The sequence below is a fragment of the Cherax quadricarinatus genome, chromosome 5 (genome assembly GCF_038502225.1).
Source record: "Cherax quadricarinatus isolate ZL_2023a chromosome 5, ASM3850222v1, whole genome shotgun sequence".
Taxonomy (NCBI): Eukaryota; Metazoa; Arthropoda; class Malacostraca; order Decapoda; family Parastacidae; genus Cherax; species Cherax quadricarinatus.
Genome location: NC_091296.1, coordinates 66054643 through 66080009, shown reverse-complemented (window position 1 = coordinate 66080009; position 25367 = coordinate 66054643). Strand labels below are relative to the sequence as shown.

At 40.9% G+C, this 25367-nt stretch overlaps 1 protein-coding gene across 2 annotated transcripts in view; it reads right to left on the bottom strand.

The window, feature by feature from the left end:
• Positions 1–25367, bottom strand: part of LOC128685088 (probable G-protein coupled receptor No18) — a 200623-nt gene that overhangs the window by 18177 nt on the left and 157079 nt on the right. The window contains exon 1 of one of the 2 annotated variants that reach the window (XM_053771585.2): positions 6198–6263. The exons of the other annotated variant lie outside the window; for it this stretch is intronic. The gene's annotated coding sequence lies outside the window, so the exon portion shown is untranslated. Of the gene's footprint in view, positions 1–6197; positions 6264–25367 lie in introns of those variants that run through there. 2 annotated transcript variants of the gene reach the window in all.

Genomic DNA, 25367 nt, shown 5'->3' with positions numbered 1-25367 from the left:
CCTCTCATGAAGACTCTCTCATGAAGACTCTCTCATGAAGACTCTCTCATGATGACCCTCTCATGAAGACTCTCTCATGAAGACCCTCTCATGAAGACTCTCTCATGAAGACCCTTTCATGAAGACTCTCTCATGAAGACCCTCTCATGAAGACTCTCTCATGAAGACCCTCTCATGAAGACTGTCTCATGAAGACCCTCTCATGAAGACCCTCTCATGAAGACTCTCTCATGAAGACCCTTTCATGAAGACTCTCTCATGAAGACCCTCTCATGAAGACTCTCTCATGAAGACCCTCTCATGAAGACCCTCTCATGAAGACTCTCTCATGAAGACCCTCTCATGAAGACTCTCTCATGAAAACTCTCTCATGAAGACTCCCTCATGAAGACCCTCTCATGAAGACTCTCTCATGAAGACCCTCTCATGAAGACTCTCTCATGAAGACTCTCTCATGAAGACCCTCTCATGAAGACTCTCTCATGAAGACTCTCTCATGAAGACTCATGAAGACTGTCTCATGAAGACCCTCTCATGAAGACCCTCTCATGAAGACTCTCTCATGAAGACCCTTTCATAAAAGACCCTCTCATGAAGACCCTCTCATGAAGACCCTCTCATGAATATTCTCTCATGAAGACTCTCATGAAGACTCTATCATGAAGACCCTTTCATGACGACTCTCTCATGATGACCCTCTCATGAAGACCCTCTCATGACGACTCTCTCATGATGACCCTCTCATGATGACCCTCTCATGAAGACTCTCTCATGAAGACCCTTTCATGACGACTCTCTCATGAAGACTCTCTCATGAAGACCCTCTCATGAAGACCCTCTCATGAAGACCCTCTCATGAAGACTCTCTCATGAAGACTCTCTCATGAAGACTCTCTCATGAAGACTCTCTCATGAAGACTTTCTCATGAAGACTCTCAAGAAGACCCTCTCATGAAGACTCTCTCATGAAGACTCTCTCAAGAAGACCCTGTCATGAAGACTCTCTCATGAAGACTCTCTCATAAAGACCCTCTCATGAAGACTCTCTCATGAAGACCCTCTCATGAAGACTCTCTCATGAAGACTCTCTCATGAAGACCCTCTCATGAAGACCCTCTCATGAAGACTCTCTCATGAAGACCCTCTCATGAAGACCCTCTCATGAAGACTCTCTCATGAAGACTCTCTCATGAAGACTCTCTCATGAAGACTCTCTCATGAAGACTCTCTCATGAAGACTCTCTCATGAAGACCCTCTCATGAAGACTCTCTCATGAAGACTCTCTCATGAAGACCCTCTCATGAAGACTCTATCATGAAGACCCTCTCATGAAGACTCTCTCATGAAGACCCTCCCAAATAAGACTCTCTCATGAAGACTCTCTCATGAAGACTCTCTCATGAAGATCCTCTCATGAAGACCCTCTCATGAAGACTCTCTCATGAAGACTCTCTCATGAAGACTCTCTTATGAAGACTCTCTCATGAAGACTCTCTCATGAAGATCCTCTCATGAAGACCCTCTCATGAAGACTCTCTCATGAAGACTCTCTCATGAAGACTCTCTCATGAAGACCCTCTCATGAAGACTCTCTCATGAAGACCCTCTCATGAAGACTCTCTCATGAAGACCCTCTCATGAAGACCCTCTCATGAAGACTCTCTCATGAAGACTCTCATGAAGACTCTCTCATGAAGACTCTCTCATGATGACCCTCTCATGAAGACTCTCTCATGAAGACCCTCTCATGAAGACTCTCTCATGAAGACCCTCCCAAATAAGACTCTCTCATGAAGACCCTCTCATGAAGACTCTCTCATGAAGACTCTCTCATGAAGACTCTCTCATGAAGACCCTCTCATGAAGACTCTCTCATGAAGACCCTCTCATGAAGACTCTCTCATGAAGACCCTCTCATGAAGACCCTCTCATGAAGACTCTCTCATGAAGACTCTCTCATGAAGACCCTCTCATGAAGACTCTCTCATGAAGACTCTCTCATGAAGACTCTCTCATGAAGACCCTCTCATGAAGACTCTCATGAAGACCCTCTCATGAAGACCCTCTCATGAAGACTCTCTCATGAAGACCCTCTCATGAAGACTCTCTCATGAAGACTCTCTCATGAAGACTCTCTCATGATGACCCTCTCATGAAGACTCTCTCATGAAGACCCTCTCATGAAGACTCTCTCATGAAGACCCTTTCATGAAGACTCTCTCATGAAGACCCTCTCATGAAGACTCTCTCATGAAGACCCTCTCATGAAGACCCTCTCATGAAGACTCTCTCATGAAGACCCTCTCATGAAGACTCTCTCATGAAAACTCTCTCATGAAGACTCCCTCATGAAGACCCTCTCATGAAGACTCTCTCATGAAGACCCTCTCATGAAGACTCTCTCATGAAGACTCTCTCATGAAGACCCTCTCATGAAGACTCTCTCATGAAGACTCTCTCATGAAGACTCATGAAGACTGTCTCATGAAGACCCTCTCATGAAGACCCTCTCATGAAGACTCTCTCATGAAGACCCTTTCATAAAAGACCCTCTCATGAAGACCCTCTCATGAAGACCCTCTCATGAATATTCTCTCATGAAGACTCTCATGAAGACTCTATCATGAAGACCCTTTCATGACGACTCTCTCATGATGACCCTCTCATGAAGACCCTCTCATGACGACTCTCTCATGATGACCCTCTCATGATGACCCTCTCATGAAGACTCTCTCATGAAGACCCTTTCATGACGACTCTCTCATGAAGACTCTCTCATGAAGACCCTCTCATGAAGACCCTCTCATGAAGACCCTCTCATGAAGACTCTCTCATGAAGACTCTCTCATGAAGACTCTCTCATGAAGACTCTCTCATGAAGACTTTCTCATGAAGACTCTCATGAAGACCCTCTCATGAAGACTCTCTCATGAAGACTCTCTCAAGAAGACCCTGTCATGAAGACTCTCTCATGAAGACCCTCTCATGAATACCCTCTCATGAAGACCTTCTCATGAAGACCCTCTCATTAAGACCCTCTCATGAAGACCCTCTCATGAAGACCCTCTCATGAAGACCCTCTCATGAAGACCCTCTCATGAAGACCCTCTCATGAAGACCCTCTCATGAAAACCCTCTCATGAAAACCCTCTCATGAAGACTCTCATGAAGTACCTCTCATGAAGAACCGCTCAGAAAAGAACATCAGGAAGAACCTCTCAGAAAGAACCGTCTCATGAAGACTCTCTCATGAAGACTCTCTCATGAAGACCCTCTCATGAAGACCCTCTCATGAAGACTCTCTCATGAAGACTCTCTCATGAAGACTCTCTCATGAAGACTCTCTCATGAAGACTCTCTCATGAAGACTCTCTCATGAAGACCCTCTCATGAAGACTCTCTCATGAAGACTCTCTCATGAAGACCCTCTCATGAAGACTCTCTCATGACGACCCTCTCATGAAGACTCTCTCATGAAGACCCTCCCATAAAGACTCTCTCATGAAGACCCTCTCATGAAGACTCTCTCATGAAGACTCTCTCATGAAGACTCTCTTATGAAGACTCTCTCATGAAGACTCTCTCATGAAGACTCTCTTATGAAGACTCTCTCATGAAGACTCTCTCATGAAGATCCTCTCATGAAGACCCTCTCATGAAGACTCTCTCATGAAGACTCTCTCATGAAGACTCTCTCATGAAGACCCTCTCATGAAGACTCTCTCATGAAGACCCTCTCATGAAGACTCTCTCATGAAGACCCTCTCATGAAGACCCTCTCATGAAGACTCTCTCATGAAGACTCTCATGAAGACTCTCTCATGAAGACTCTCTCATGAAGACTCTCTCATGAAGACTCTCTCATGAAGACTCTCTCATGAAGACCCTCTCATGAAGACTCTCATGAAGACCCTCTCATGAAGACCCTCTCATGAAGACTCGCTCATGAAGACCCTCTCATGAAGACTCTCTCATGAAGACTCTCTCATGAAGACTCTCTCATGAAGACTCTCTCATGAAGACCCTCTAATGATGACTCTCTCATGAAGACCCTCTCATGAAGACTCTCTCATGAAGACCCTCTCATGAAGACTCTCTCATGAAGACCCTCTCATGAAGACCCTCTCATGAAGACTCTCTCATGAAGACCCTTTCATGAAGACTCTCTCATGAAGACCCTCTCATGAAGACTCTCTCATGAAGACCCTCTCATGAAGACTGTCTCATGAAGACCCTCTCATGAAGACCCTCTCATGAAGACTCTCTCATGAAGACCCTTTCATGAAGACTCTCTCATGAAGACCCTCTCATGAAGACTCTCTCATGAAGACCCTCTCATGAAGACCCTCTCATGAAGACTCTCTCATGAAGACCCTCTCATGAAGACTCTCTCATGAAAACTCTCTCATGAAGACTCCCTCATGAAGACCCTCTCATGAAGACTCTCTCATGAAGACCCTCTCATGAAGACTCTCTCATGAAGACTCTCTCATGTAGACCCTCTCATGAAGACTCTCTCATGAAGACTCTCTCATGAAGACTCATGAAGACTGTCTCATGAAGACCCTCTCATGAAGACCCTCTCATGAAGACTCTCTCATGAAGACCCTTTCATGAAGACCCTCTCATGAAGACCCTCTCATGAAGACCCTCTCATGAATATTCTCTCATGAAGACTCTCATGAAGACTCTATCATGAAGACCCTTTCATGACGACTCTCTCATGATGACCCTCTCATGAAGACCCTCTCATGACGACTCTCTCATGATGACCCTCTCATGATGACCCTCTCATGAAGACTCTCTCATGAAGACCCTCTCATGAAGACTCTCTCATGAAGACTCTCTCATGAAGACTCTCTCATGAAAACCCTCTCATGAAGACTCTCTCATGAAGACCCTCTCATGAAGACTCTCTCATGAAGACCCTCTCATGAAGACTCTCTCATGAAGACCCTCTCATGAAGACCCTCTCATGAAGGCTCTCTCATGAAGACCCTTTCATGAAGACTCTCTCATGAAGACCCTCTCATGAAGACTCTCTCATGAAGACCCTCTCATGAAGACTGTCTCATGAAGACCCTCTCATGAAGACCCTCTCATGAAGACTCTCTCATGAAGACCCTTTCATGAAGACTCTCTCATGAAGACCCTCTCATGAAGACTCTCTCATGAAGACCCTCTCATGAAGACCCTCTCATGAAGACTCTCTCATGAAGACCCTCTCATGAAGACTCTCTCATGAAAACTCTCTCATGAAGACTCCCTCATGAAGACCCTCTCATGAAGACTCTCTCATGAAGACCCTCTCATGAAGACTCTCTCATGAAGACTCTCTCATGAAGACCCTCTCATGAAGACTCTCTCATGAAGACTCTCTCATGAAGACTCATGAAGACTGTCTCATGAAGACCCTCTCATGAAGACCCTCTCATGAAGACTCTCTCATGAAGACCCTTTCATGAAGACCCTCTCATGAAGACCCTCTCATGAAGACCCTCTCATGAATATTCTCTCATGAAGACTCTCATGAAGACTCTATCATGAAGACCCTTTCATGACGACTCTCTCATGATGACCCTCTCATGAAGACCCTCTCATGACGACTCTCTCATGATGACCCTCTCATGATGACCCTCTCATGAAGACTCTCTCATGAAGACCCTTTCATGACGACTCTCTCATGAAGACTCTCTCATGAAGACCCTCTCATGAAGACCCTCTCATGAAGACCCTCTCATGAAGACTCTCTCATGAAGACTCTCATGAAGACCCTCTCATGAAGACTCTCTCATGAAGACTTTCTCATGAAGACTCTCATGAAGACCCTCTCATGAAGACTCTCTCATGAAGACTCTCTCATGAAGACCCTGTCCTGAAGACTCTCTCATGAAGACCCTCTCATGAATACCCTCTCATGAAGACCTTCTCATGAAGACCCTCTCATTAAGACCCTCTCATGAAGACTCTCTCATGAAGACCCTCTCATGAAGACCCTCTCATGAAGACCCTCTCATGAAGACCCTCTCATGAAGACCCTCTCATGAAGACCCTCTCATGAAAACCCTCTCATGAAAACCCTCTCATGAAGACTCTCATGAAGAACCTCTCATGAAGAACCGCTCAGAAAAGAACATCAGGAAGAACCTCTCAGAAAGAACCGTCTCCTGGAACAAACTCTGCAAGAACTGTTTACCTTCCTGGTCAGTTGCAGTCAGTCAGCTGGAAGAACAAACACCACGATAATCCACAGCAACAAACTGAAAACAAACACCAAACAATTTTCAACACAATATTTATCTTTTCCACATAAACAACGACTGTTTATGTTACATAATTTTATTTTATTTGCATGTCACTGAACTTTTATTTGAAAAAAAAAGGAATTTTTTTCTCTCTGTCGAGACTTTTGTCTACGAAAAAGTTAGGTCAACGTCAAGGAGACGTTGTCTAGTTTAATGTGTCTGTTTATGGGAGATGAATCTTGTTAATGATGGTGTGTCTGGTGGGTGGAACAGGACAGTGTCTGTTGGAGGGAACTGGAGGCAGCAGGACAGTGTCTGTTGAAGGATTGAAGAGGCAGCAGGACAGTGTCTGCCAGAGGGTACTGGAGGCAGCAGGACAGTGTTTGCTGGAGGGTACTGGAGGCAGCAGGACAGTGTCTGCTGGAGTGTACTGGAGGCAGCAGGACAGTGGTGGACGGTGCTAGAGGTAGCCAGACAGTGTCCGGTGGAGGGTACTGGAGGCAGCAGGACAGTGTCTGTTGGAGGATTGAAGAGGCAGCAGGACAGTGTCTGCTAGAGGGTACTGGAGGCAGCAGGACAGTGTCTGCTGGAGGATTGAAGAGGCAGCAGGACAGTGTCTGCTGGAGTGTACTGGAGGCAGCAGGACAGTGGTGGAGGGTGCTAGAGGTAGCCAGACAGTGTTTGCTGGAGGGTACTGGAGGCAGCAGGACAGTGTCTGTTGGAGGATTGAAGAGGCAGCAGGACAGTGTTTGTTGGAGGGTACTGGAGGCAGCAGGACAGTGTCTGTTGGAGGGTACTGGAGGCAGCAGGACAGTGTTTGTTGGAGGGTACTGGAGGCAGCAGGATAGTGTCTGTTGGAGGGTACTGGAGGCAGCAGGACAGTGTTTGCTGGAGGGTACTGGAGGCAGCAGGACAGTGTTGGAGGGTACTGGAGGCAGCAGGACAGTGTCTGTTGGAGGGTACTGGAGGCAGCAGGACAGTGTTTGCTGGAGGGTACTGGAGGCAGCAGGACAGTGTTTGTTGGAGGGTACTGGAGGCAGCAGGACAGTGTCTGTTGGAGGGTACTGGAGGCAGCAGGACAGTGTTTGTTGGAGGGTACTGGAGGCAGCAGGACAGTGTCTGTTGGAGGGTACTGGAGGCAGCAGGACAGTGTCTGTTGGAGGGTACTGGAGGCAGCAGGACAGTGTATGCTGGAGGGTACTGGAGGCAGCAGGACAGTGTCTGTTGGAGGGTACTGGAGGCAGCAGGACAGTGTCTGTTGGAGGGTACTGGAGGCAGCAGGACAGTGTTTGCTGAAGGGTACTGGAGGCAGCAGGACAGTGTTTGCTGAAGGGTACTGGAGGCAGCAGGACAGTGTTTGCTGGAGGGTACTGGAGGCAGCAGGACAGTGTTTGCTGAAGGGTACTGGAGGCAGCAGGACAGTGTTTGCTGGAGGGTACTGGAGGCAGCAGGACAGTGTTTGCTGGAGGGTACTGGAGGCAGCAGGACAGTGTTTGCTGAAGGGTACTGGAGGCAGCAAGACAGTATCTGCTGGAAGGCACTGGATAAAGCCACTCACTATAGTTAAAGAGATTATTATAATGAATATAATCAGCATTATCAATACAATTAGAATGAATGTCCCCCTAAAATCAAAACATGTTTTAAACTATCATTCCATACCTCCTGTCAGGGACAGTCCTGAATTCTACACCAAAGTAGGGGGAACAGACTAGTATAACATGCAAAGCCTTTAATTATCTCTCAACAGAGGAAAATTTCCCGTTATCTCTCACCCCTGTAAGAGACAAATGAGACAAGGGTTGTCTCAGTTGCTGCCCTCCCCTCTCTACCTCTAATGTGCTGCCATCAAACCTTATACTAAATTAAGTTAGGGAGATTAACTTGTGCAAGGTAGACCGCTTTGTTTACTCTGATTTATATCAAGAAATTAACAAGTATCTTTAACACATTTTACAGTAGATTATATACATACATTATATATATATATATATATATATATATATATATATATATATATATATATATATATATATATATATATTATGTATATATATATATATATATATATATATATATATATATATGTATATATATATATATATATATATATATATATATATATATATATATATATGTCGTGCCGAATATGTAAAACTGGTCAATTAGCAAGAACTCATTTAAGATTAAGTCCTTTCTAAAATTTTCTCTTATACATTTAAAGATATATTTTTTTCATTAATGTTAATGTAAAAAATTTTAATTTTGCACCAAAAGAATCTTAGAAAACTTACCTAACCTTATTATAACAAGATAATTTTATTTTAACCTAACCCAACTAAATATATTTTAAATACGTTTACAGTAATTTAGTACTAAACAAACACAATCAAATATATTTTTTTCGTTAGGTTCAGAATGATTTTGGTGAAATTGTTGCATACACAAATTTTCACTTGTCCTATATGGCAAGATGAGCGTTGCTATTTAAGCCAAGGTCGCAAGTTCTGCCTATTGGGCACGACATATATATATATATATATATATCTATATATATATATATATATATATATATATATATATATATATATATATATATATATATATATATATATATATATATATATATATATATATATATATTAAGTTAGAAGTCCCCAGTCCACACTCGTAATAGAAATAAAACAAGGAAAAACTATGGCAAGAAGAGAGAGGCAAGTGGTGAAGACAGTGAAGGAAGATGATTGAAATGCTCGTGAAAGAAACCATTACAAACTGTCCTTCCTTCCTGTTATCTCCACTGATTCAACTTCTCCACTGTCTCCAGGTCATTGTGTGTGCGTCGTGTGTGTGTGTGTGTGTGTGTGTGTGTGTGTGTGTGTGTGTGTGTGTGTGTGTGTGTGTGTGTGTGTGTGTGTGTGTGTGTGTGTGTGTGTGTGTGTGTACTCACCTAGTTGAGGTTGCAGGGGTCGAGACATAGATCTTGGCCCCGCCTCTTCAATGATCGCTACTGGGTCCTCCCTCTCCCTGCTCCATGAGCTTTATCAAACCTCGTCTTAAAACTATATATGGTTCCTTCCTTCACTATGTCACTTGCCAGACTATTCCACATCCTGACAACTCTGTGACTAAAGAAATACTTCCTGACATCTCTTTGGCTCATCTGAGTCTTCAACTTCCAACAGTGACCCCTTGTTGCTGTGTCCCATCTCTGGAACATCCTGTCTCTCTCCACCTTGTCGATTCCTCGCAGTATTTTATACGTCGTTATCATATCCCCCTATCCCTCCTGTCTTTCAGTGTCGTCAGTTCGATTTCCCTTAACCTCTCCTTGTAGGACATGCTCCTTAGCTCCGGGACAAGGCTTGTTAAAAACTTTTGCACTTTCTCTAGTTTCCTTACGTGCTTGGCTAGGTGTGGGTTCCAAACTTGTGGTGCATACTCCAATATGGGCCTAACGTACACGGTGTACAGGGTCCTGAACGATTCCTTATTAAGTTGTCGGAATGCTGTTCTGAGGTTTGCTAGGCGCCCATATGCTGCAGCAGTTATTTGGTTGATGTGCTCCTTAGAAAATGTGCCCGGTGTTATACTCACCCAAAGATCCTTTTCCTTGAGTGAGGTTTGTAGTCTCTGGCCCCCCTAGACTGTACTCCGTCTGCGGTCTTCTTTGCCCTTCCCTAATCTTCAGGATTTTGCACTTGGTGGGGTTGAACTCCAGAAGCCAGTTGCTGGACCAGGTCTGCAGCCTGTCCAGATCCCTTTGTAGTTCTGTCTGGTCCTCATCCGATTGAATTTTTCTTATCAACTTCACATCATCTGTAAACAGGGACTCTCCTTAGTCTATTCCTTCCGTCATGCTCACAAATCCAGAAACAGCACCTGTCCTAGGACTGACCTCTGTGAACCCGCTCGTCACAGGTGCCCGCTCTGACACCTCGCCATGTTCCATGACTCGCTGTTGTCTTCCTGACAGTTACTCCCTGATCCATTGCAGTGCCTTCCCTGTTATCCCTGCCTGGTCCTCCAGCTTTTGCACTAATCTCTTGTGCGGAACTGTGTCAAACGCTTTCTCACAGCCCAAGAAAATGCAATTTACCCACCTCTTTCTCTCTTGTCTTACTGCTGCCACCCTGTCATAGAACTCCAGTAGGATTTAGCATCCGTGAAACCATGCTGGCTGTCGTTGATAAGCTCATTGCTTTGTAGGTGCTCCACCACTCTCTTCTGATAATCTTCTCCATGACTTTGCATACTGTACAAGTCAGTGACACTGGTCTGTAGTTTAATGCATCCTGTCTGTCTCCTTTTTTAAAAATCGGGACATCATGTAGGTTATACCCGAGGTACAGGCTAGCAGTAAGCAAGAAAGTTGTGGAGATGTCCTCTGACACCTCGTCACGTGTGTATGTGTGCGTGTTTGTGTATATGTGTGTGTGTGTGTGTGTGTGTGTGTGTGTGCAGCGCAAAACCCACGCAGACTAACAATTCGAGGATCGACTCTCTGTCCTCTAATCTTCCTAACTATTCTAATTACTTATGTCACAGCAGTAAAGCCACCCCCTTCTACCTGACTAAATGATCTGCTAGCTCCTATTTAACTAGAGCCTGTTAGTCGAGGATTTCTAGCAAGTTTGAACAATAAGGGGAAATGTTTAACCCTGAGGCTCCCTACTCACTGCCAAGCTTTATTCAGTTTCAAGCTTTACTCATTGCCAAGCTTAACCCAGTTTCAAGCTTTACCCAATGTCAAGTTTTACCCAGTGTCAAGCTTTACCCAGTGTCAAGCTTTACCCAGTGTCAAGCTTTTCCAGTGTCAAGCTTTACCCAGTGTCAAGTTTTACCCAGTGTCAAGCTTTACCCAGTGTCAAGCTTTACCCAGTGTCAAACTTTACTCATTGCCAAGCTTTACCCAGTGTCAAGTTTTACCCAGTATCAAGCTTTACCCAGTGTAAAGCTTTACTCAGTGTCAAGCTTTACTCATTGCCAAGCTTTACCCAGTGTCAAGTTTTACCCAATATCAAGCTTTACCCAGTGTCAAACTTTACGCAGTGTCAAGATTTATCCAGTGTCAAGCTTTACCCAGTGTCAAGCTTTACCCAGTGTCAAGATTTATCCAGTGTCAAGTTTTACCCAATGTCAAGCTTTACCCAGTGTAAAGGTTTACTCAGTGTCAAGCTTTACTCATTGCCAAGCTTTACCCAGTGTCAAGCTTTACCCAGTATCAAGCTTTACCCAGTGTCAAGCTTTATTTACCTAGTGTCAAGCTTTACCCAGCTCCATATGAAGCATTCATTGCAACTTAGGTGATTGCTTCCAGACTTTCCGGCAACTTACTTAGTTTATCTAAAACAAATGACTGGTTTTTTGTTGTAAATATTCAACACGGACGCGTATCTATTTGCATCATTGTTTCACGGAATAGCAGAAAATTATTTTCGATCAGCCGTGCAACTTGCAACACGGGAACATTTGACGTGCAAAGTGTTGATGGTGTAAGGCATTGTTGGCGGTGCAGCACATAGATGGTGGTTTAAGACATTGTCGAGGTCGTAGCGTGACGTCGGAGTGTCACAGGCAACAGCAAATTGACGCCCGAAATAGCTAGATAGCGATAATAACGTGAGGAAACAGAGTGTGTGTAGGAGTGGTGTTTTTATGGGGTACGCACAGGATGTGAAGTTCCCGCCACGTACACACCAACCCACACTAAAAACTTCACCCCTGACTGCAGTAGTTTGTAGAAAGCTGCAGATGATTCACAGGCTGCTGGAGGATGATAAATATGCTGGTTCAAGACACAGTTTGGCCAATAATTCACGAAGTATTCACGGAGACATCAATGAGGGACTGATTGAGTAGTGGAGGAGTTGCAAGCTTAGGTGGCGTAACAAGGCCAGAATCTGCTCCCTCACAACCCCGGGTATGCGTTCAGGGAAGATCTGACCACAGGGGACACCCTCTGACGTGCTGTGAATGGCCGCAGTGGAGTGTAGCAGCATTAGAAAGTTACAGGTAACATACTGAACACGTAGGTAAGGAGAGCATGGGAGGCTGAGAGGACCCTGTTAACGCTGCGAACATTTCCCGGGGAAATAAAAAGTGTTTGGACATGAATCCTGCATGTACCTGTGACTCAGTGACGTAGCTTGGGAATACGACATCAGTGTAACCTATTGGTAGTCGGAGGCTGCTAGAATGGACGTTGAAGTAACATTCAATCTCTGTCTTCCCTACCTTCCTCTCTCTCTCTCTCTCTCTCTCTCAGCATAACACGTCTACGACCACCGCTGCCACCAGATATATCCAAGGGATCTTTGTTTTCTGGCCTAATAATAGCCTTGGTATACTTGGTGGCATGGGTGGTAGACTAACAGGCTTGGAGGCGAGCCTTAGCTCCTCGCCAAAAGAGGAGGACCGAGAGAGTACTTGGAGGAAGGGTCTTGCCTATTTGATCACTGACTCGTGAGTAAGGACGGTACAGTGTCTGGTGCACTGAACTCTAAATTGAACTACGCTCGCCACATGCAGTACGATGGTGCTTGTGCAATGCACTTGTTTTTATTGCAACGTATTGGTGTTGGTGCAACACGTTGGTGGAGGTGGTGCAGCACGTTGGTGTTTGTTCAGCACAGTTGTGTTGGTGGTGCAATACAACAGTTGTGGTGGTTGTGGTGCAACACTTTGGTGGTAGTGCAATAAAGTTGAACTGGTGGTGTAATGCGTTAGTAGTACTGCAGCACAGCTGTGTTGGTGATGGTTCAATACAGTGGTTGTGATGGTGGTTTTGGTGGTGGTAGGAGTGGTGGTGGTGGCGGTGGTTTAGTTGGTTTAGGTGGTGGTACAACACAGTGTGACGCACTCTTCCCCCAGCATTACACACATCATTTGCCCTGATCCAGTCCGCTTAGTTCTAGCACACTTGACTCGCCTTTACTCATATTAGCCCTCATGACTTACTCATGCGAGTACTTTCTTGATCTGAATCCCTTAACGTGATCATTGGGAACCATTTTCCTGATCATTTGAGTCCTTGTACTCTCTCTTTGGAGTGTCTTCACTCAAAGACCCCTGTATATATTAAGTCCCATCCTTACTCTCAAACACACACACACATACACACACACACACACACACACATACACACACACACAGCCTTGTAATGGAGGCAGGAACTATACATAGTTTTAAGAAGAGGTATGATAAAGCTCATGGAGCAGGAAGAGGGAGAACCTAGTAGTGATCAATGAAGAGGAGGGACCAGGAGCTATGAATCGACACCTGAAAACACAAATAAGTTAGTACACACACACACACACACACACACACACACACACACACACAAGACTGGCCAAGTATTTTAAAGGCACTTGCCGTTAGACACTTGACCTCTATGTGTGTGTGTATGTGTGTGTGTGTGTGTGTGTGTGTGTGTGTGTGTGTGTGTGTGTGTGTGTGTGTGTGTGTGTGTGTGTTTGTGTGTGTAGCAGAAAATGGCAGTGTGGTTGGTGGGTGAGGTTCATACTGCAGACAACTTGAGCCTGGTCTCTATACGGTCTGATTAAGATCAACCTTAATTAACACTGCCCCTTATTCCCCTCATTATCCTTAGTGAGCGGAACCAACTGGAAGGAGAGAAGAGGTCAAGTCCGGTAAGAGGGGAACAATTGAATAAATGTGAGAGGAGTATCAAAAGATGATGATTGTGTGTGATGCCGTGTAATGATTTTTAATCCCCTGTGTGGCTCTGTGTTATGGTTTTTAACACCATGAGTGTGGCTCTGTGTTATGGTTTTTAACACCATGAGTGTGGATCTGTGTTATGGTTTTTAACACCATGAGTGTGGATCTGTGTTATGGTTCTTAACACCATGAGTGTGGATCTGTGTTATGGTTCTTAACACCATGAGTGTGGATCTGTGTTATGGTTCTTAACACCATGAGTGTGGATCTGTGTTATGGTTCTTAACACCATGAGTGTGGATCTGTGTTATGGTTCTTAACACCATGAGTGTGGATCTGTGTTATGATTTTTAACACCACGAGTGTGGCTCTGTGTTATGGTTTTTAACCATGAGTGTGGCTCTGTGTTATGGTTTTTTAACCATTGAATGTGGCTCTGTGTAAAGGCTTTTAATACCATGAGTGTGGGTCTGTGCAACGGTTTTTAACTATGAATGTAGACAGTTGTCCTCTTTTCCTGACAAACAAAACACCATGACGCAGAAAAAGGTGTACATTTTCTGGCGTAGTGCCGACACTAGCGAAGCAAAGTTTTAACAAGTATGAAAGAGGATAGAGCTTGAATTCGAGATAAACGTTTTACTCTGATACTCCTTGCTTCTGGCCATAATAAAATATTCACTGATTGTGTCCAGACTGTTTGGTAATGAATGTATGACGATATACCTCCCTGAGCCATATGTCTGGAAACACTGGTCTGTTTCTCTGGATAACTTCAGCTGATTCATGTCTCTGGAAAACTTCAGCTTACTCAGATCACTGGAACAATTTTCAGGTGATCCAGAAACGAGTAAAAACTTAGCAAGTAGCAGATGGAAAGACTTGGGCGCTGGGAGCTTCAGTGTTTATAGAACTGACATCAGAGACATCCAGGAGGCAGTGATGTACCAAAGTGTAGTGCCTGCCAGTGCAGAGCGATTTGATAGTTTATTGGAAAACTTATCCGAGGATTCTACGGCTCATTTGAAAGCCGAGATGGACATAACAGCAGACGAGGATAGTATTATTGACAGAATGGCAGCTGACACTGAGGAGGAAGAAGGGGATTCTCAGCTATTATGGAGGCGATAGAGGATTGCCAGCTGACACTATGGGGACGATGGAAGATTCTCTGTTCGCTCTCTAGAACAATTGCAACATGTATCTGTACTACCACTAACTACCTTTTGTAACCACCACCATCATCATTACCACTGCCCTATTGCGGCTACCACCACTATTATCACTACTACCACCTACATGTTGTAACAATCACCACCATCATTTCCACTATCTTGTTGAAGCTACCACCACCACTAGTATCACAGCCACCACCTGCCGAATATAAACCTTACCAACACCACCGGTTTTTTTCCCCTCTATTCTGTGCACTTGCGCTGGTAGCGCGGCACCCAATTAAGTGCCTGTCACTCATTAGTCAGGTGGTGCACATACTGATGTTGACTCTTAGCCGAAATGGTAACTTAAAGAATAAAATGTCTCAATACCGTGGCTGCAATAATGTACAAATATCACATAAACTTATAAAACAAACCTTTACATGAGTCTCCGGTCTGTCCAGACCCATTATCCAGTTACCATTGGTCCAGATCCGACCTAAACATCGTTTAAAGTTTCCTCTCTTATATATATATATATATATATATATATATATATATATATATATATATATATATATATATATATATATATATATGTATATGTAATTTGGTAGATTAACTTTTTTTATTCTAGTTTTCACTCAGTTGTGGACTAAAGTTACGTTATATACGTCATTAATAGTTATACCACTTGACACTTTTTGGTAAGAAAAACACTCGCTTATAACAAAGCCAAAAGTGTTAGCGTCACTTTACCTTTCTCTTACATCGCTTTCTGCATATCTACGGCTCTTCTGTTTTTTTATTTTCGCACTTTAGTCTTATTCCAGTTCTTCCTTTTCTTATTTTTGCCGTCCTTGCGGCCTCGCCAAAATATTCTGTATATATTGTATATTTCTATCGGTTGCACTCACGCCCGTACATTGCTTCGATATTTGTGCCAGACGGAGCATTCATTCCGTACATAGAAGGAAATTGGAAGGAATATTGAGCACCATCCTTCAACTATTACCACCACTACCACTACTGCCACCCTCCTATTATAACTACCTCTATAATTATTACCACTACAACCTGAGTAACATAACCACGAAAATACCAACTTCCATATATCACTTTTTTCTTCCTTTTTATTTTTGGAAGGTTATAAATGACCATAATTTTTAAAGGGGTGGACCGGTAAGCCAGCGGAAGGCCTCGGTCAGATGACCAAAAGCTCCAAAGGCGGGTCATCATCTGACTAAGACCCGCGTCAGGAAACATTTGTCCTGTTTCCTGACGAACCTTACCTAACCTAACCTAACCAACTTCCAGTTTTAACCACCACCATTACCACCGTCCTGTTATTGAGTACCATCATCCAAATATAACCACATTCACCACTACCACCATTACTACTACTACCAGTACCACCAACATTATCATGCAACTATGGTTACCAATATTAATATTGCAACTACCACACCCGCCACCTGCTTAATATAACCACTACCACCAGCAGCCGCTTCTTTTTGATTATAATAATAATAATAATTCCCTGGCAATACAGCTCTTGTTTCTCGGGGAACTAGCGGAGTTCGAAGCCTTAGGGCACCTGCTTTTCTTTGGCCGGCTTGCTGTGGGTTACAATATCACCCATGAATTTTCTTCGATCGTGTCATTAGGATTTTGCATCAAACAACTAGTTATCCTCTAAGATGCCTCAAACCCGGAAACGACGAAATGTACAATGAAAGCTATTTTTTTCCTTGCTCTTCTCCAGCCTCTTGATGAGAGGATTCCCAAGAGGAATTAACCAGTGTAGCCGTGTTGTATAAGAGGGAAGCTGAGAGGGATACCCTGTACTGCAGGCGGAGCAGCTGAGGTTAACTCTTTGTTGCTATGTTGCAGAAGAGGGAAGTTGAAAGGAATATTCTCAGTGTTACTGTGTAAAGCTGCCCCTAACAAGACCGATGTTGACTAGCGACCAGATTATACTGGGGAACTACAGGTTGAGGATGCATTCTTGTTTTATACATATATTGATACTAAATTTACATTTTGGTTTCCTTTTAAAAGTGTGCTGAAGCTAAATCGCGGCCAACAGGACTCGATACTTCTCTGACTAAGATTTTTCTCTGTATATACACGCTTGTTTCTGCGTGGTGCACGGATATAAAATCGCTTGTGAGGTCAGAACATACAAAAGATTAAATTACTTGAATACGTGTTTGAGGCTCACTGACGTGCCTGGGCTGGGAAAGAAACATGGCTTGTGAACCAGGCTGCCCAGCTTTTGAGGCATTGTGGCTGAGTGGATAAAAGCACTGCTTGGGAATCTTGCCCATCTCAGTAGCAGTATATATATATATATATATATATATATATATATATATATATATATATATATATATATATATATATATATATATATATATATATATATATATATATATATATAGCAGTATATATATATATATATATATATATATATATATATATATATATATATATATAGCAGTATATATATATATATATATATATATATATATATATATATATATATATATATATATATATATATTTATATATATATATATATATATATATATATATATATATATATAAATATGTATATATATATATATATATATATATATATATATATATATATATATATATATATATATATATATATATATGTATATATATATATATATATATATATATATATATATATATATATATATATATATATATATATATATATATATATATGTAATGTCTTTACAAACAGTACATTGAAATTTTATATTTACGATAGTGAATTGCAATGCAAAGAGAGCCTCTATTATGCCTAGTCATTATGGGCCAACTTAACATTATTGGCTTACAGACTACTTAACACTAAAGATTATATCACAGTTGTACAGTAGGACAGTACTTATTTCATAGTTGAACAGTAGATTATTAATTATAAGTGAATTAAATTTGTATAAGACAAAGGATATATTCATATAGTCTAAAATGCTTTTTGTGGAAACAATGGTTCAATTATATTCCTGTCAACAATGGTTAAAAGGTTCAAAGTGATTGTTGAAGTTATGATGTGGGAGTACACAAGTGATTATGTGTGTACTGAGTATTTAGTGTTTAGTCTAGGGTGATTAAGTGGTTTTTGAGAAGAGTCTTAAACTGATTTTCAGACTGGGTTACTTTAATATCTTCTGGTAATGAATTCCATATTTTAGGGCCCTTTATGTGCATAGAGTTTTTATACAGTGTGATATGGACACGAGGTATATCAAAATGAGATCTGTGTCATGTGTTGTGGTCATGTGTCCTGTTTAGGTTGGTGAGGAGTAGTTTGAGTGGAGGGTTTATATTTGCGTGTATTGTTCTGTGTATGTAGTAGGCACATGAATAAGTATGGATGTTCTTAATGGTGAGCAGATTCAGACTTTTGAAAATTGGTGGAGTATGCTGGCGGGAGTGGGAATTTGTTATCATTCTTACTGCTGCCTTTTGCTGGGTTATTAGGGGTTTTAGATGCACAAATTCCGTATGTAAGATAAGGGTATATGAGTGTATGGTACAGTGCCAGGAAAGCTGATTGTGGAACATAGTACCTTATCTTTGATAGTATGTCTACAGATTTGGAGATTTTCTTGGTGATTTGTTGTATGTGTGTCCGGAACTTAAGGCTACTGTCAAGGTGGATACCTAGGAATTTTCCCTCTGTGAGTCTTGTGACTGGCTTCCAAACTGAATAAAATAAGTTTAATCAGTATTCAGGGTAAGTTTAATAGTCATCATCCAGGCAGATATTTTCTGCATAGTGTGTGTGTGTGTCGTGCCGAATAGGTAAAATTGGTCAATTAGCAAGAACTCATTTTTAATTAAGTCCTTTCTAAAATTTTCTCTTATACGTTTAAAGATATATATTTTTCATTAATGTTAATGTAAAAAATTTTAATTTTTTTCCAAGAGAATGTTAGAAAACTTACCTAACCTTATTATAACAAGAACAATTTATTTTAGCCTAACCCAACTAAATATATTTTAGATTTGTTTACAGTAATTTAATACTAAACAGACACAGTGAAATATATTTTTTTCGTTAGGTTCAGAATGATTTTGGCGAAATTATTGCATACACATATTTTTGCTTGTCCTATATGGCAAGATGAACGTTGCTATTTAAGCCAAGATCGCAAGTTCTGCCTATTCGGCACGACATATATATATATATATATATATATATATATATATATATATATATATATATATATATATATATGTACATATATATATATATATATATATATATATATATATATATATATATATATATATATATATATATATATATATATATATATATATATATATATATTATCACACTGGCCGATTCCCACCATGGCAGGGGGGCCCGAAAAAGAAAAACTTTCACCATCATTCACTCCATCACTGTCTTGCCAGAAGGGTGCTTTACACTACAGTTTTTAAACTGCAACATTAACACCCCTCCTTCAGAGTGCAGGCACTGTACTTCCCATCTCCAGGACTCAAGTCCGGCCTGCCGGTTTCCCTGAATCCCTTCATAAATGTTACTTTGCTCACACTCCAACAGCACGTCAAGTATTAAAAACCATTTGTCTCCATTCACTCCTATCAAACACGCTCACGCATGCCTGCTGGAAGTCCAAGCCCCTCGCACACAAAACCTCCGTGACCCCCTCCCTCCAACCCTTCCTAGGCCGACCCCGACCCCGCCTTCCTTCCACTACAGACTGAGACACTCTTGAAGTCATTCTGTTTCGCTCCATTCTCTCTCTCTCTCTCTCTCTCTCTCTCTATATATATATATATATATATATATATATATATATATATATATATATATATATATATATATATATATATATATATATATATATATATGCATGTATGTACATATATATATGTATATATATATACATATGTATGTATATATATATATATATATATATATATATATATATATATATATATGTATATATATATATATATATATATATTATATGTATATATATATATTTTATATAAGAACATAAAAACATAAGAACGAAGGAACACTGCAGAAGGCCTACTGGCCCATGCGAGGCAGGTCCAAGTCTCCTACCGGCTTAAGCCAATGCACCCAACCTAGTCAGGTCAGGTCACATTGACTTAAGGGAGGAACACGGCAACCGACCTGGTAGCACAAGCTATCAGGTCTAACTCACACCCACCCACATCTACTCATGTATTTATCCAACCTATTTTTAAAGCTACACAACGTTCTAGCCTCTATAACGGTACTTGGGAGTTTGTTCCACTCATCCACAACTCTATTACCAAACCAGTACTTTCCTATATCCTTCCTGAATCTGAATTTTTCCAACTTAAAACCATTGCTGCGAGTCCTGTCTAGGCTAGATATTTTCAGCACACTATTTACATCCCATTTATTTATTCCTGTCTTCCATTTATACACCTCAATCATATCCCCCCTAATTCTACGTCTTTCCAGAGAGTGCAGTTTCAGGGCCCTTAGTCTATCATCATAGGGAAGGTTTCTGATACATGGGATCAACTTTGTCATCCTCCTTTGCACATTTTCCAGAGAATTTATATCCATTCTGTAATACGGTGACCAAAACTGTGCAGCATAATCTAAATGAGGCCTAACCAAGGATGTATAGAGTTGAAGAACAACCTGAGGACTCCTATTATTTATGCTTCTTGATATGAAGCCAAGGATTCTATTAGCTTTATTGCGAACACTTATGCACTGTTGTCTTGGTTTCAGATTACTGCTAACCAGAACTCCTAAATCTTTTTCGCAATCCGTAATATTAAGATCTACATTATTTAGTTTATATGTGGCATGGTTATTGTCCTGTCCAACATTTAGAACTTTGCATTTGTCTATATTAAACTATATATGTATATATGTATATATGTATATATATATATATATATATATATATGTATATATATATATATATATGTATATATATATATATATATATATATATATATATATATATATATATATATATGTATATATATATATATATATATATATATATATATATATATATATATATATATATATATATATATATATATGTATATATATATATATATATATATATATATATATATATATATATATATATATATATATATATATATATATATATATATATATATATATATATATATATATATATATATATATATATATATATATATATATATATATATATATATATATATATATATATATATATATATATATATATATAGGGAGGTACCACCTCTAGAACTGTCCTAGGGACCCTCATTCTCAGAGAAAGGAATAAACTTGCTTCAGGGAAAACTCAAGGTTCTTCTATAGTTCTGCATAGTCCTTGTGGCCTAGCACTTCTTTTTGATTATAATAATAATAATCTTCCTGAAGCTGTTTGAGAATTTTCTCCTACCACCCCCTATATTTTATGTATATTTTATTTAAAGACAAAACACATTGACAAAACATTCACAAAAAAAGCGATAGAAAGTAAAACAACATAGGTGACTCAGCGCTACATCTCGAATACTTCGTCCAGCTCCCCGGCGGTGGGCCGCGTGCCCAGAATGCTGCAGGCATTTCCTCTCTTGATTGCAACACTGAGTCTCTGAAAGAGGAAGCTGGTCGCCCTGTGGTCCTTGGTTTCTATGATGAGCTTTTCACCCAGCTCTATCAGGAACTTCAGAGCACACTTGCCCCATGCTCCAAGGGTCTCCGACCCTATTGGGATGAAGTTATAGCAAGGGGGAAGGTCTTCATTTTGCGGATCTTCTGGGTCTCCCTGTGGCTGGCAGCTCCACCCCCTTCCACTACGGAGTATGGCAAGTAGGTGTCTGCCAATGTTGCGGCACATGTGTAGTCCCAGGCAATCTGCTTTCCATCCTTCCAAGGTAGCATAGTGGCTCCATCAGGACGCTTTTGACTTCCGTCAGACCTCTGCACTTGGGGTTCCCGTTGAGCTGGGCAACGGGCTGTGGCGAGGCTTCTCTTTATGATGTCATTGACCTCCTCATGCCTGGCATACTTCCCTTCTGCTGTGTGACACACGAGACCATGAAGTCCGAATTGATCAGCTGTCGCCCAGCCGCAAATACACCTATGTTCGGTGAGGATGGGGGCGGCTAGGCGAAGAGCAACACCAATCCGAATGGCCTGTGGGTCTAGTCGAGTGCCCAAGGAGGAATTGGGAACAGCTAACTGGAAATCTCCTGAGTGTGGTGCCTTCACTGCCAGGAGACGAGCTTTGTCCTTTCCTGAGGCATTGGAGAGCATTGTGTTGGCGATTTTTTCCATGATCGGTTTGTCCCCGTGGGACTGTTTGTGTTCTTTGGGAGGAGCTGGTCTACTGGAGGAATCTGTAAGTGTGTCCCACCGAATCGCTGCTTCAGTAAACCTGGGGTCTTGAGCTCCTACCACGTCTCTCAAGCGTTCGGGAACAATCTTCTTGACTAATGCACTGGAAGTCAAACACGAAGACAGAAAAGCAGGTAAAGCAGCATGCGTTGCTTTGCGCACCCCTATACCTCCCAGTCGCACTGGGAGGGTTGCCTGATCCCATTGCTGATCCTCTAGTGACAGGTTCAATGCCTTCTTAAGGGTTGACCTCAGGTGTGCGTCATATTCGTCGAGTGTTGGGTTGTCAAAAGAGGGTGCACACCTCAGGAAGTAAGTGAGTCTTGGAATAGTAAGGCACTTTGTGAGGAGATACAGAGCATCATGGGCATCAAGATTGCTTATTCTCTCCTCCATTCTCATCAGGTCATTCAATTTGTCCTTGAGGACTGTGTCGATGGCCTGGTGACCCAGCGGTGCTCCCAGAAGGGTACTGTTGGACGGAGTGGTAGTAGAGACTTCTGGGAGGATTCTTCGCACAGCATTGATTATTTCCTGGTTCGTTGTGATGATTTCACACTTGGAGGGATTGAGGATGAGTCCCAAGTCTTCTCCCTGTGTTTTCACCAGTTGTAGGTCCCCTACCAGGGACTCTTCAGTACCTGCCAGAGTGCCATCATCCAGGTACCAGATGTTGAGCTCGCTGCGTAGGCTGGAAGTTAGTTCTCTTACTGCCAAGCAGAAGAGAAGCGGAGCTAGTGGGTCACCCTGCTGAACACCTTCTGATGATTGAATTTCATGTTCCCCAAACAAAAGAATTGAGGATTTGCTGTAGCCAGCTGAGATGAAGGGAAAAAGACTGGGGAAGCGATCCCGAACAGCTGGCAAGGCAGCATCTCTCTTTACCATATTAAAGGCATTTCTAAAATCAAGTTTGACTACAGCCTTGTCTTCTGGTAGGTCCCTGATATGTATGTATATATATATATATATATATATATATATATATATATATATATATATATATATATATATATATATATATATATATATATATATATATATACATATATATATACATACATATATATATATATATATATATATATATATATATATATATAAATATATATATATATATATATATATATATATATATATATATATATATATATATATATATATGTATGTATATATAATATATATATATATATATGTATGTATATATATATATGTATATATGTATATATATATGTATATATGTATATATATATATATATGTATATATGTATATATATATGTATATATGTATATATATATGTATATATATATGTATATATATATGTATATTTATATATGTATATATATATATGTATATATATATATATATATATATGTATATATATATATATATATATATATATATATATATGTATATATGTATATATATATATGTATATATATATATATATATATATATATATATATACATATGTGCGTATTATATATTGTAAATAATACGAGATGGATGGGGAGAAAATATTCAAACATCTCTGGGAAGGAAACTTAAATTTTTCCCCTGAAGTATATTTATTCTCTTCTCTGAACATGAGAGCTCCTAATTAGCCCTTTTTAATGGTCATTTTAAGTTTAACAAGAGGAAAGACTTTTAATTTTCGGAACATTCTCAGCAACATTTTTCTTTAACTCCTTACAAAATTTCTTATATTACACGAGAACGCCTTATTGGACTGGCTTCAAATTTCCAACCCTGGTGTAATATATCTTGGGACAAGATCCATGGGACTATTTGTATGCGTGGCTGCCCTAGGCGCACTGTTACACAAGCCGTTCCCAAATTTTGTTATCTAGTGATGACTGGGGAAAAGGCTCCTCAGACCGACTTGAAAATTTCAACAGTCGTGTTTCCTACTTAGAAGAAGGTTGGTATTGTTAATGGAGTGTATGGGAGTTAGTAGAAGGCTGGTATTGTTAATGGAGTGCATGGGAGTTAGTAGAAGGCTGATATTGTTAATGGAGTGTGTGGGAGTTAGTAGAAGGTTGGTATTGTTAATGGAGTGTGTGGGAGTTAGTAGAAGGCTGATATTGTTAATGGAGTGTGTGGGAGTTAGTAGAAGGTTGGTATTGTTAGAGTGTATGGGAGTTAGTAGAAGGCTGGTATTGTTAATGGAGTGTATGGGAGTTAGTAGAAGGCTGGCATTGTTAATGGAGCGTGTGGGAGTTAGTAGAAGGCTGATATTGTTAATGGAGTGTGTGGGAGTTAGTAGAAGGCTGGCATTGTTAATGGAGTGTGTGGGAGTTAGTAGAAGGCTGGCATTGTTGATAGAGTGTGGGAGTTAGTAGAAGGCTGGTATTGTTAATGGAGTGTGTGGGAGTTAGTAGAAGGCTGGTATTGTTAATGGAGTGTGTGGGAGTTAGTAGAAGGCTGGTATTGTTAATGGAGTGTGTGGGAGTTAGTAGAAGGCTGGTATTGTTAATGGAGTGTGTGGGAGTTAGCAGAAGGCTGGTATTGTTAATGGAGTGTGTGGGAGTTAGTAGAAGACTGGTATTGTTAATGGAGTGTGTGGGAGTTAGTAGAAGGCTGGTATTGTTAATGGAGTGTGTGGGAGTTAGTAGAAGGCTGGTATTGTTAATGGAGTGTGTGGGAGTTAGTAGAAGGCTGGTATTGTTAATGGAGTGTGTGGGAGTTAGTAGAAGGCTGGTATTGTTAATGGAGTGTGTGGGAGTTAGTAGAAGGCTGGTATTGTTAATGGAGTGTGTGGGAGTTATTCTGCCACTTTTAATCTTAAAATGGTGTAGTATTATTTCATTACCTTGATGCTGGTGAGGGGCTCATGATCCAAGGA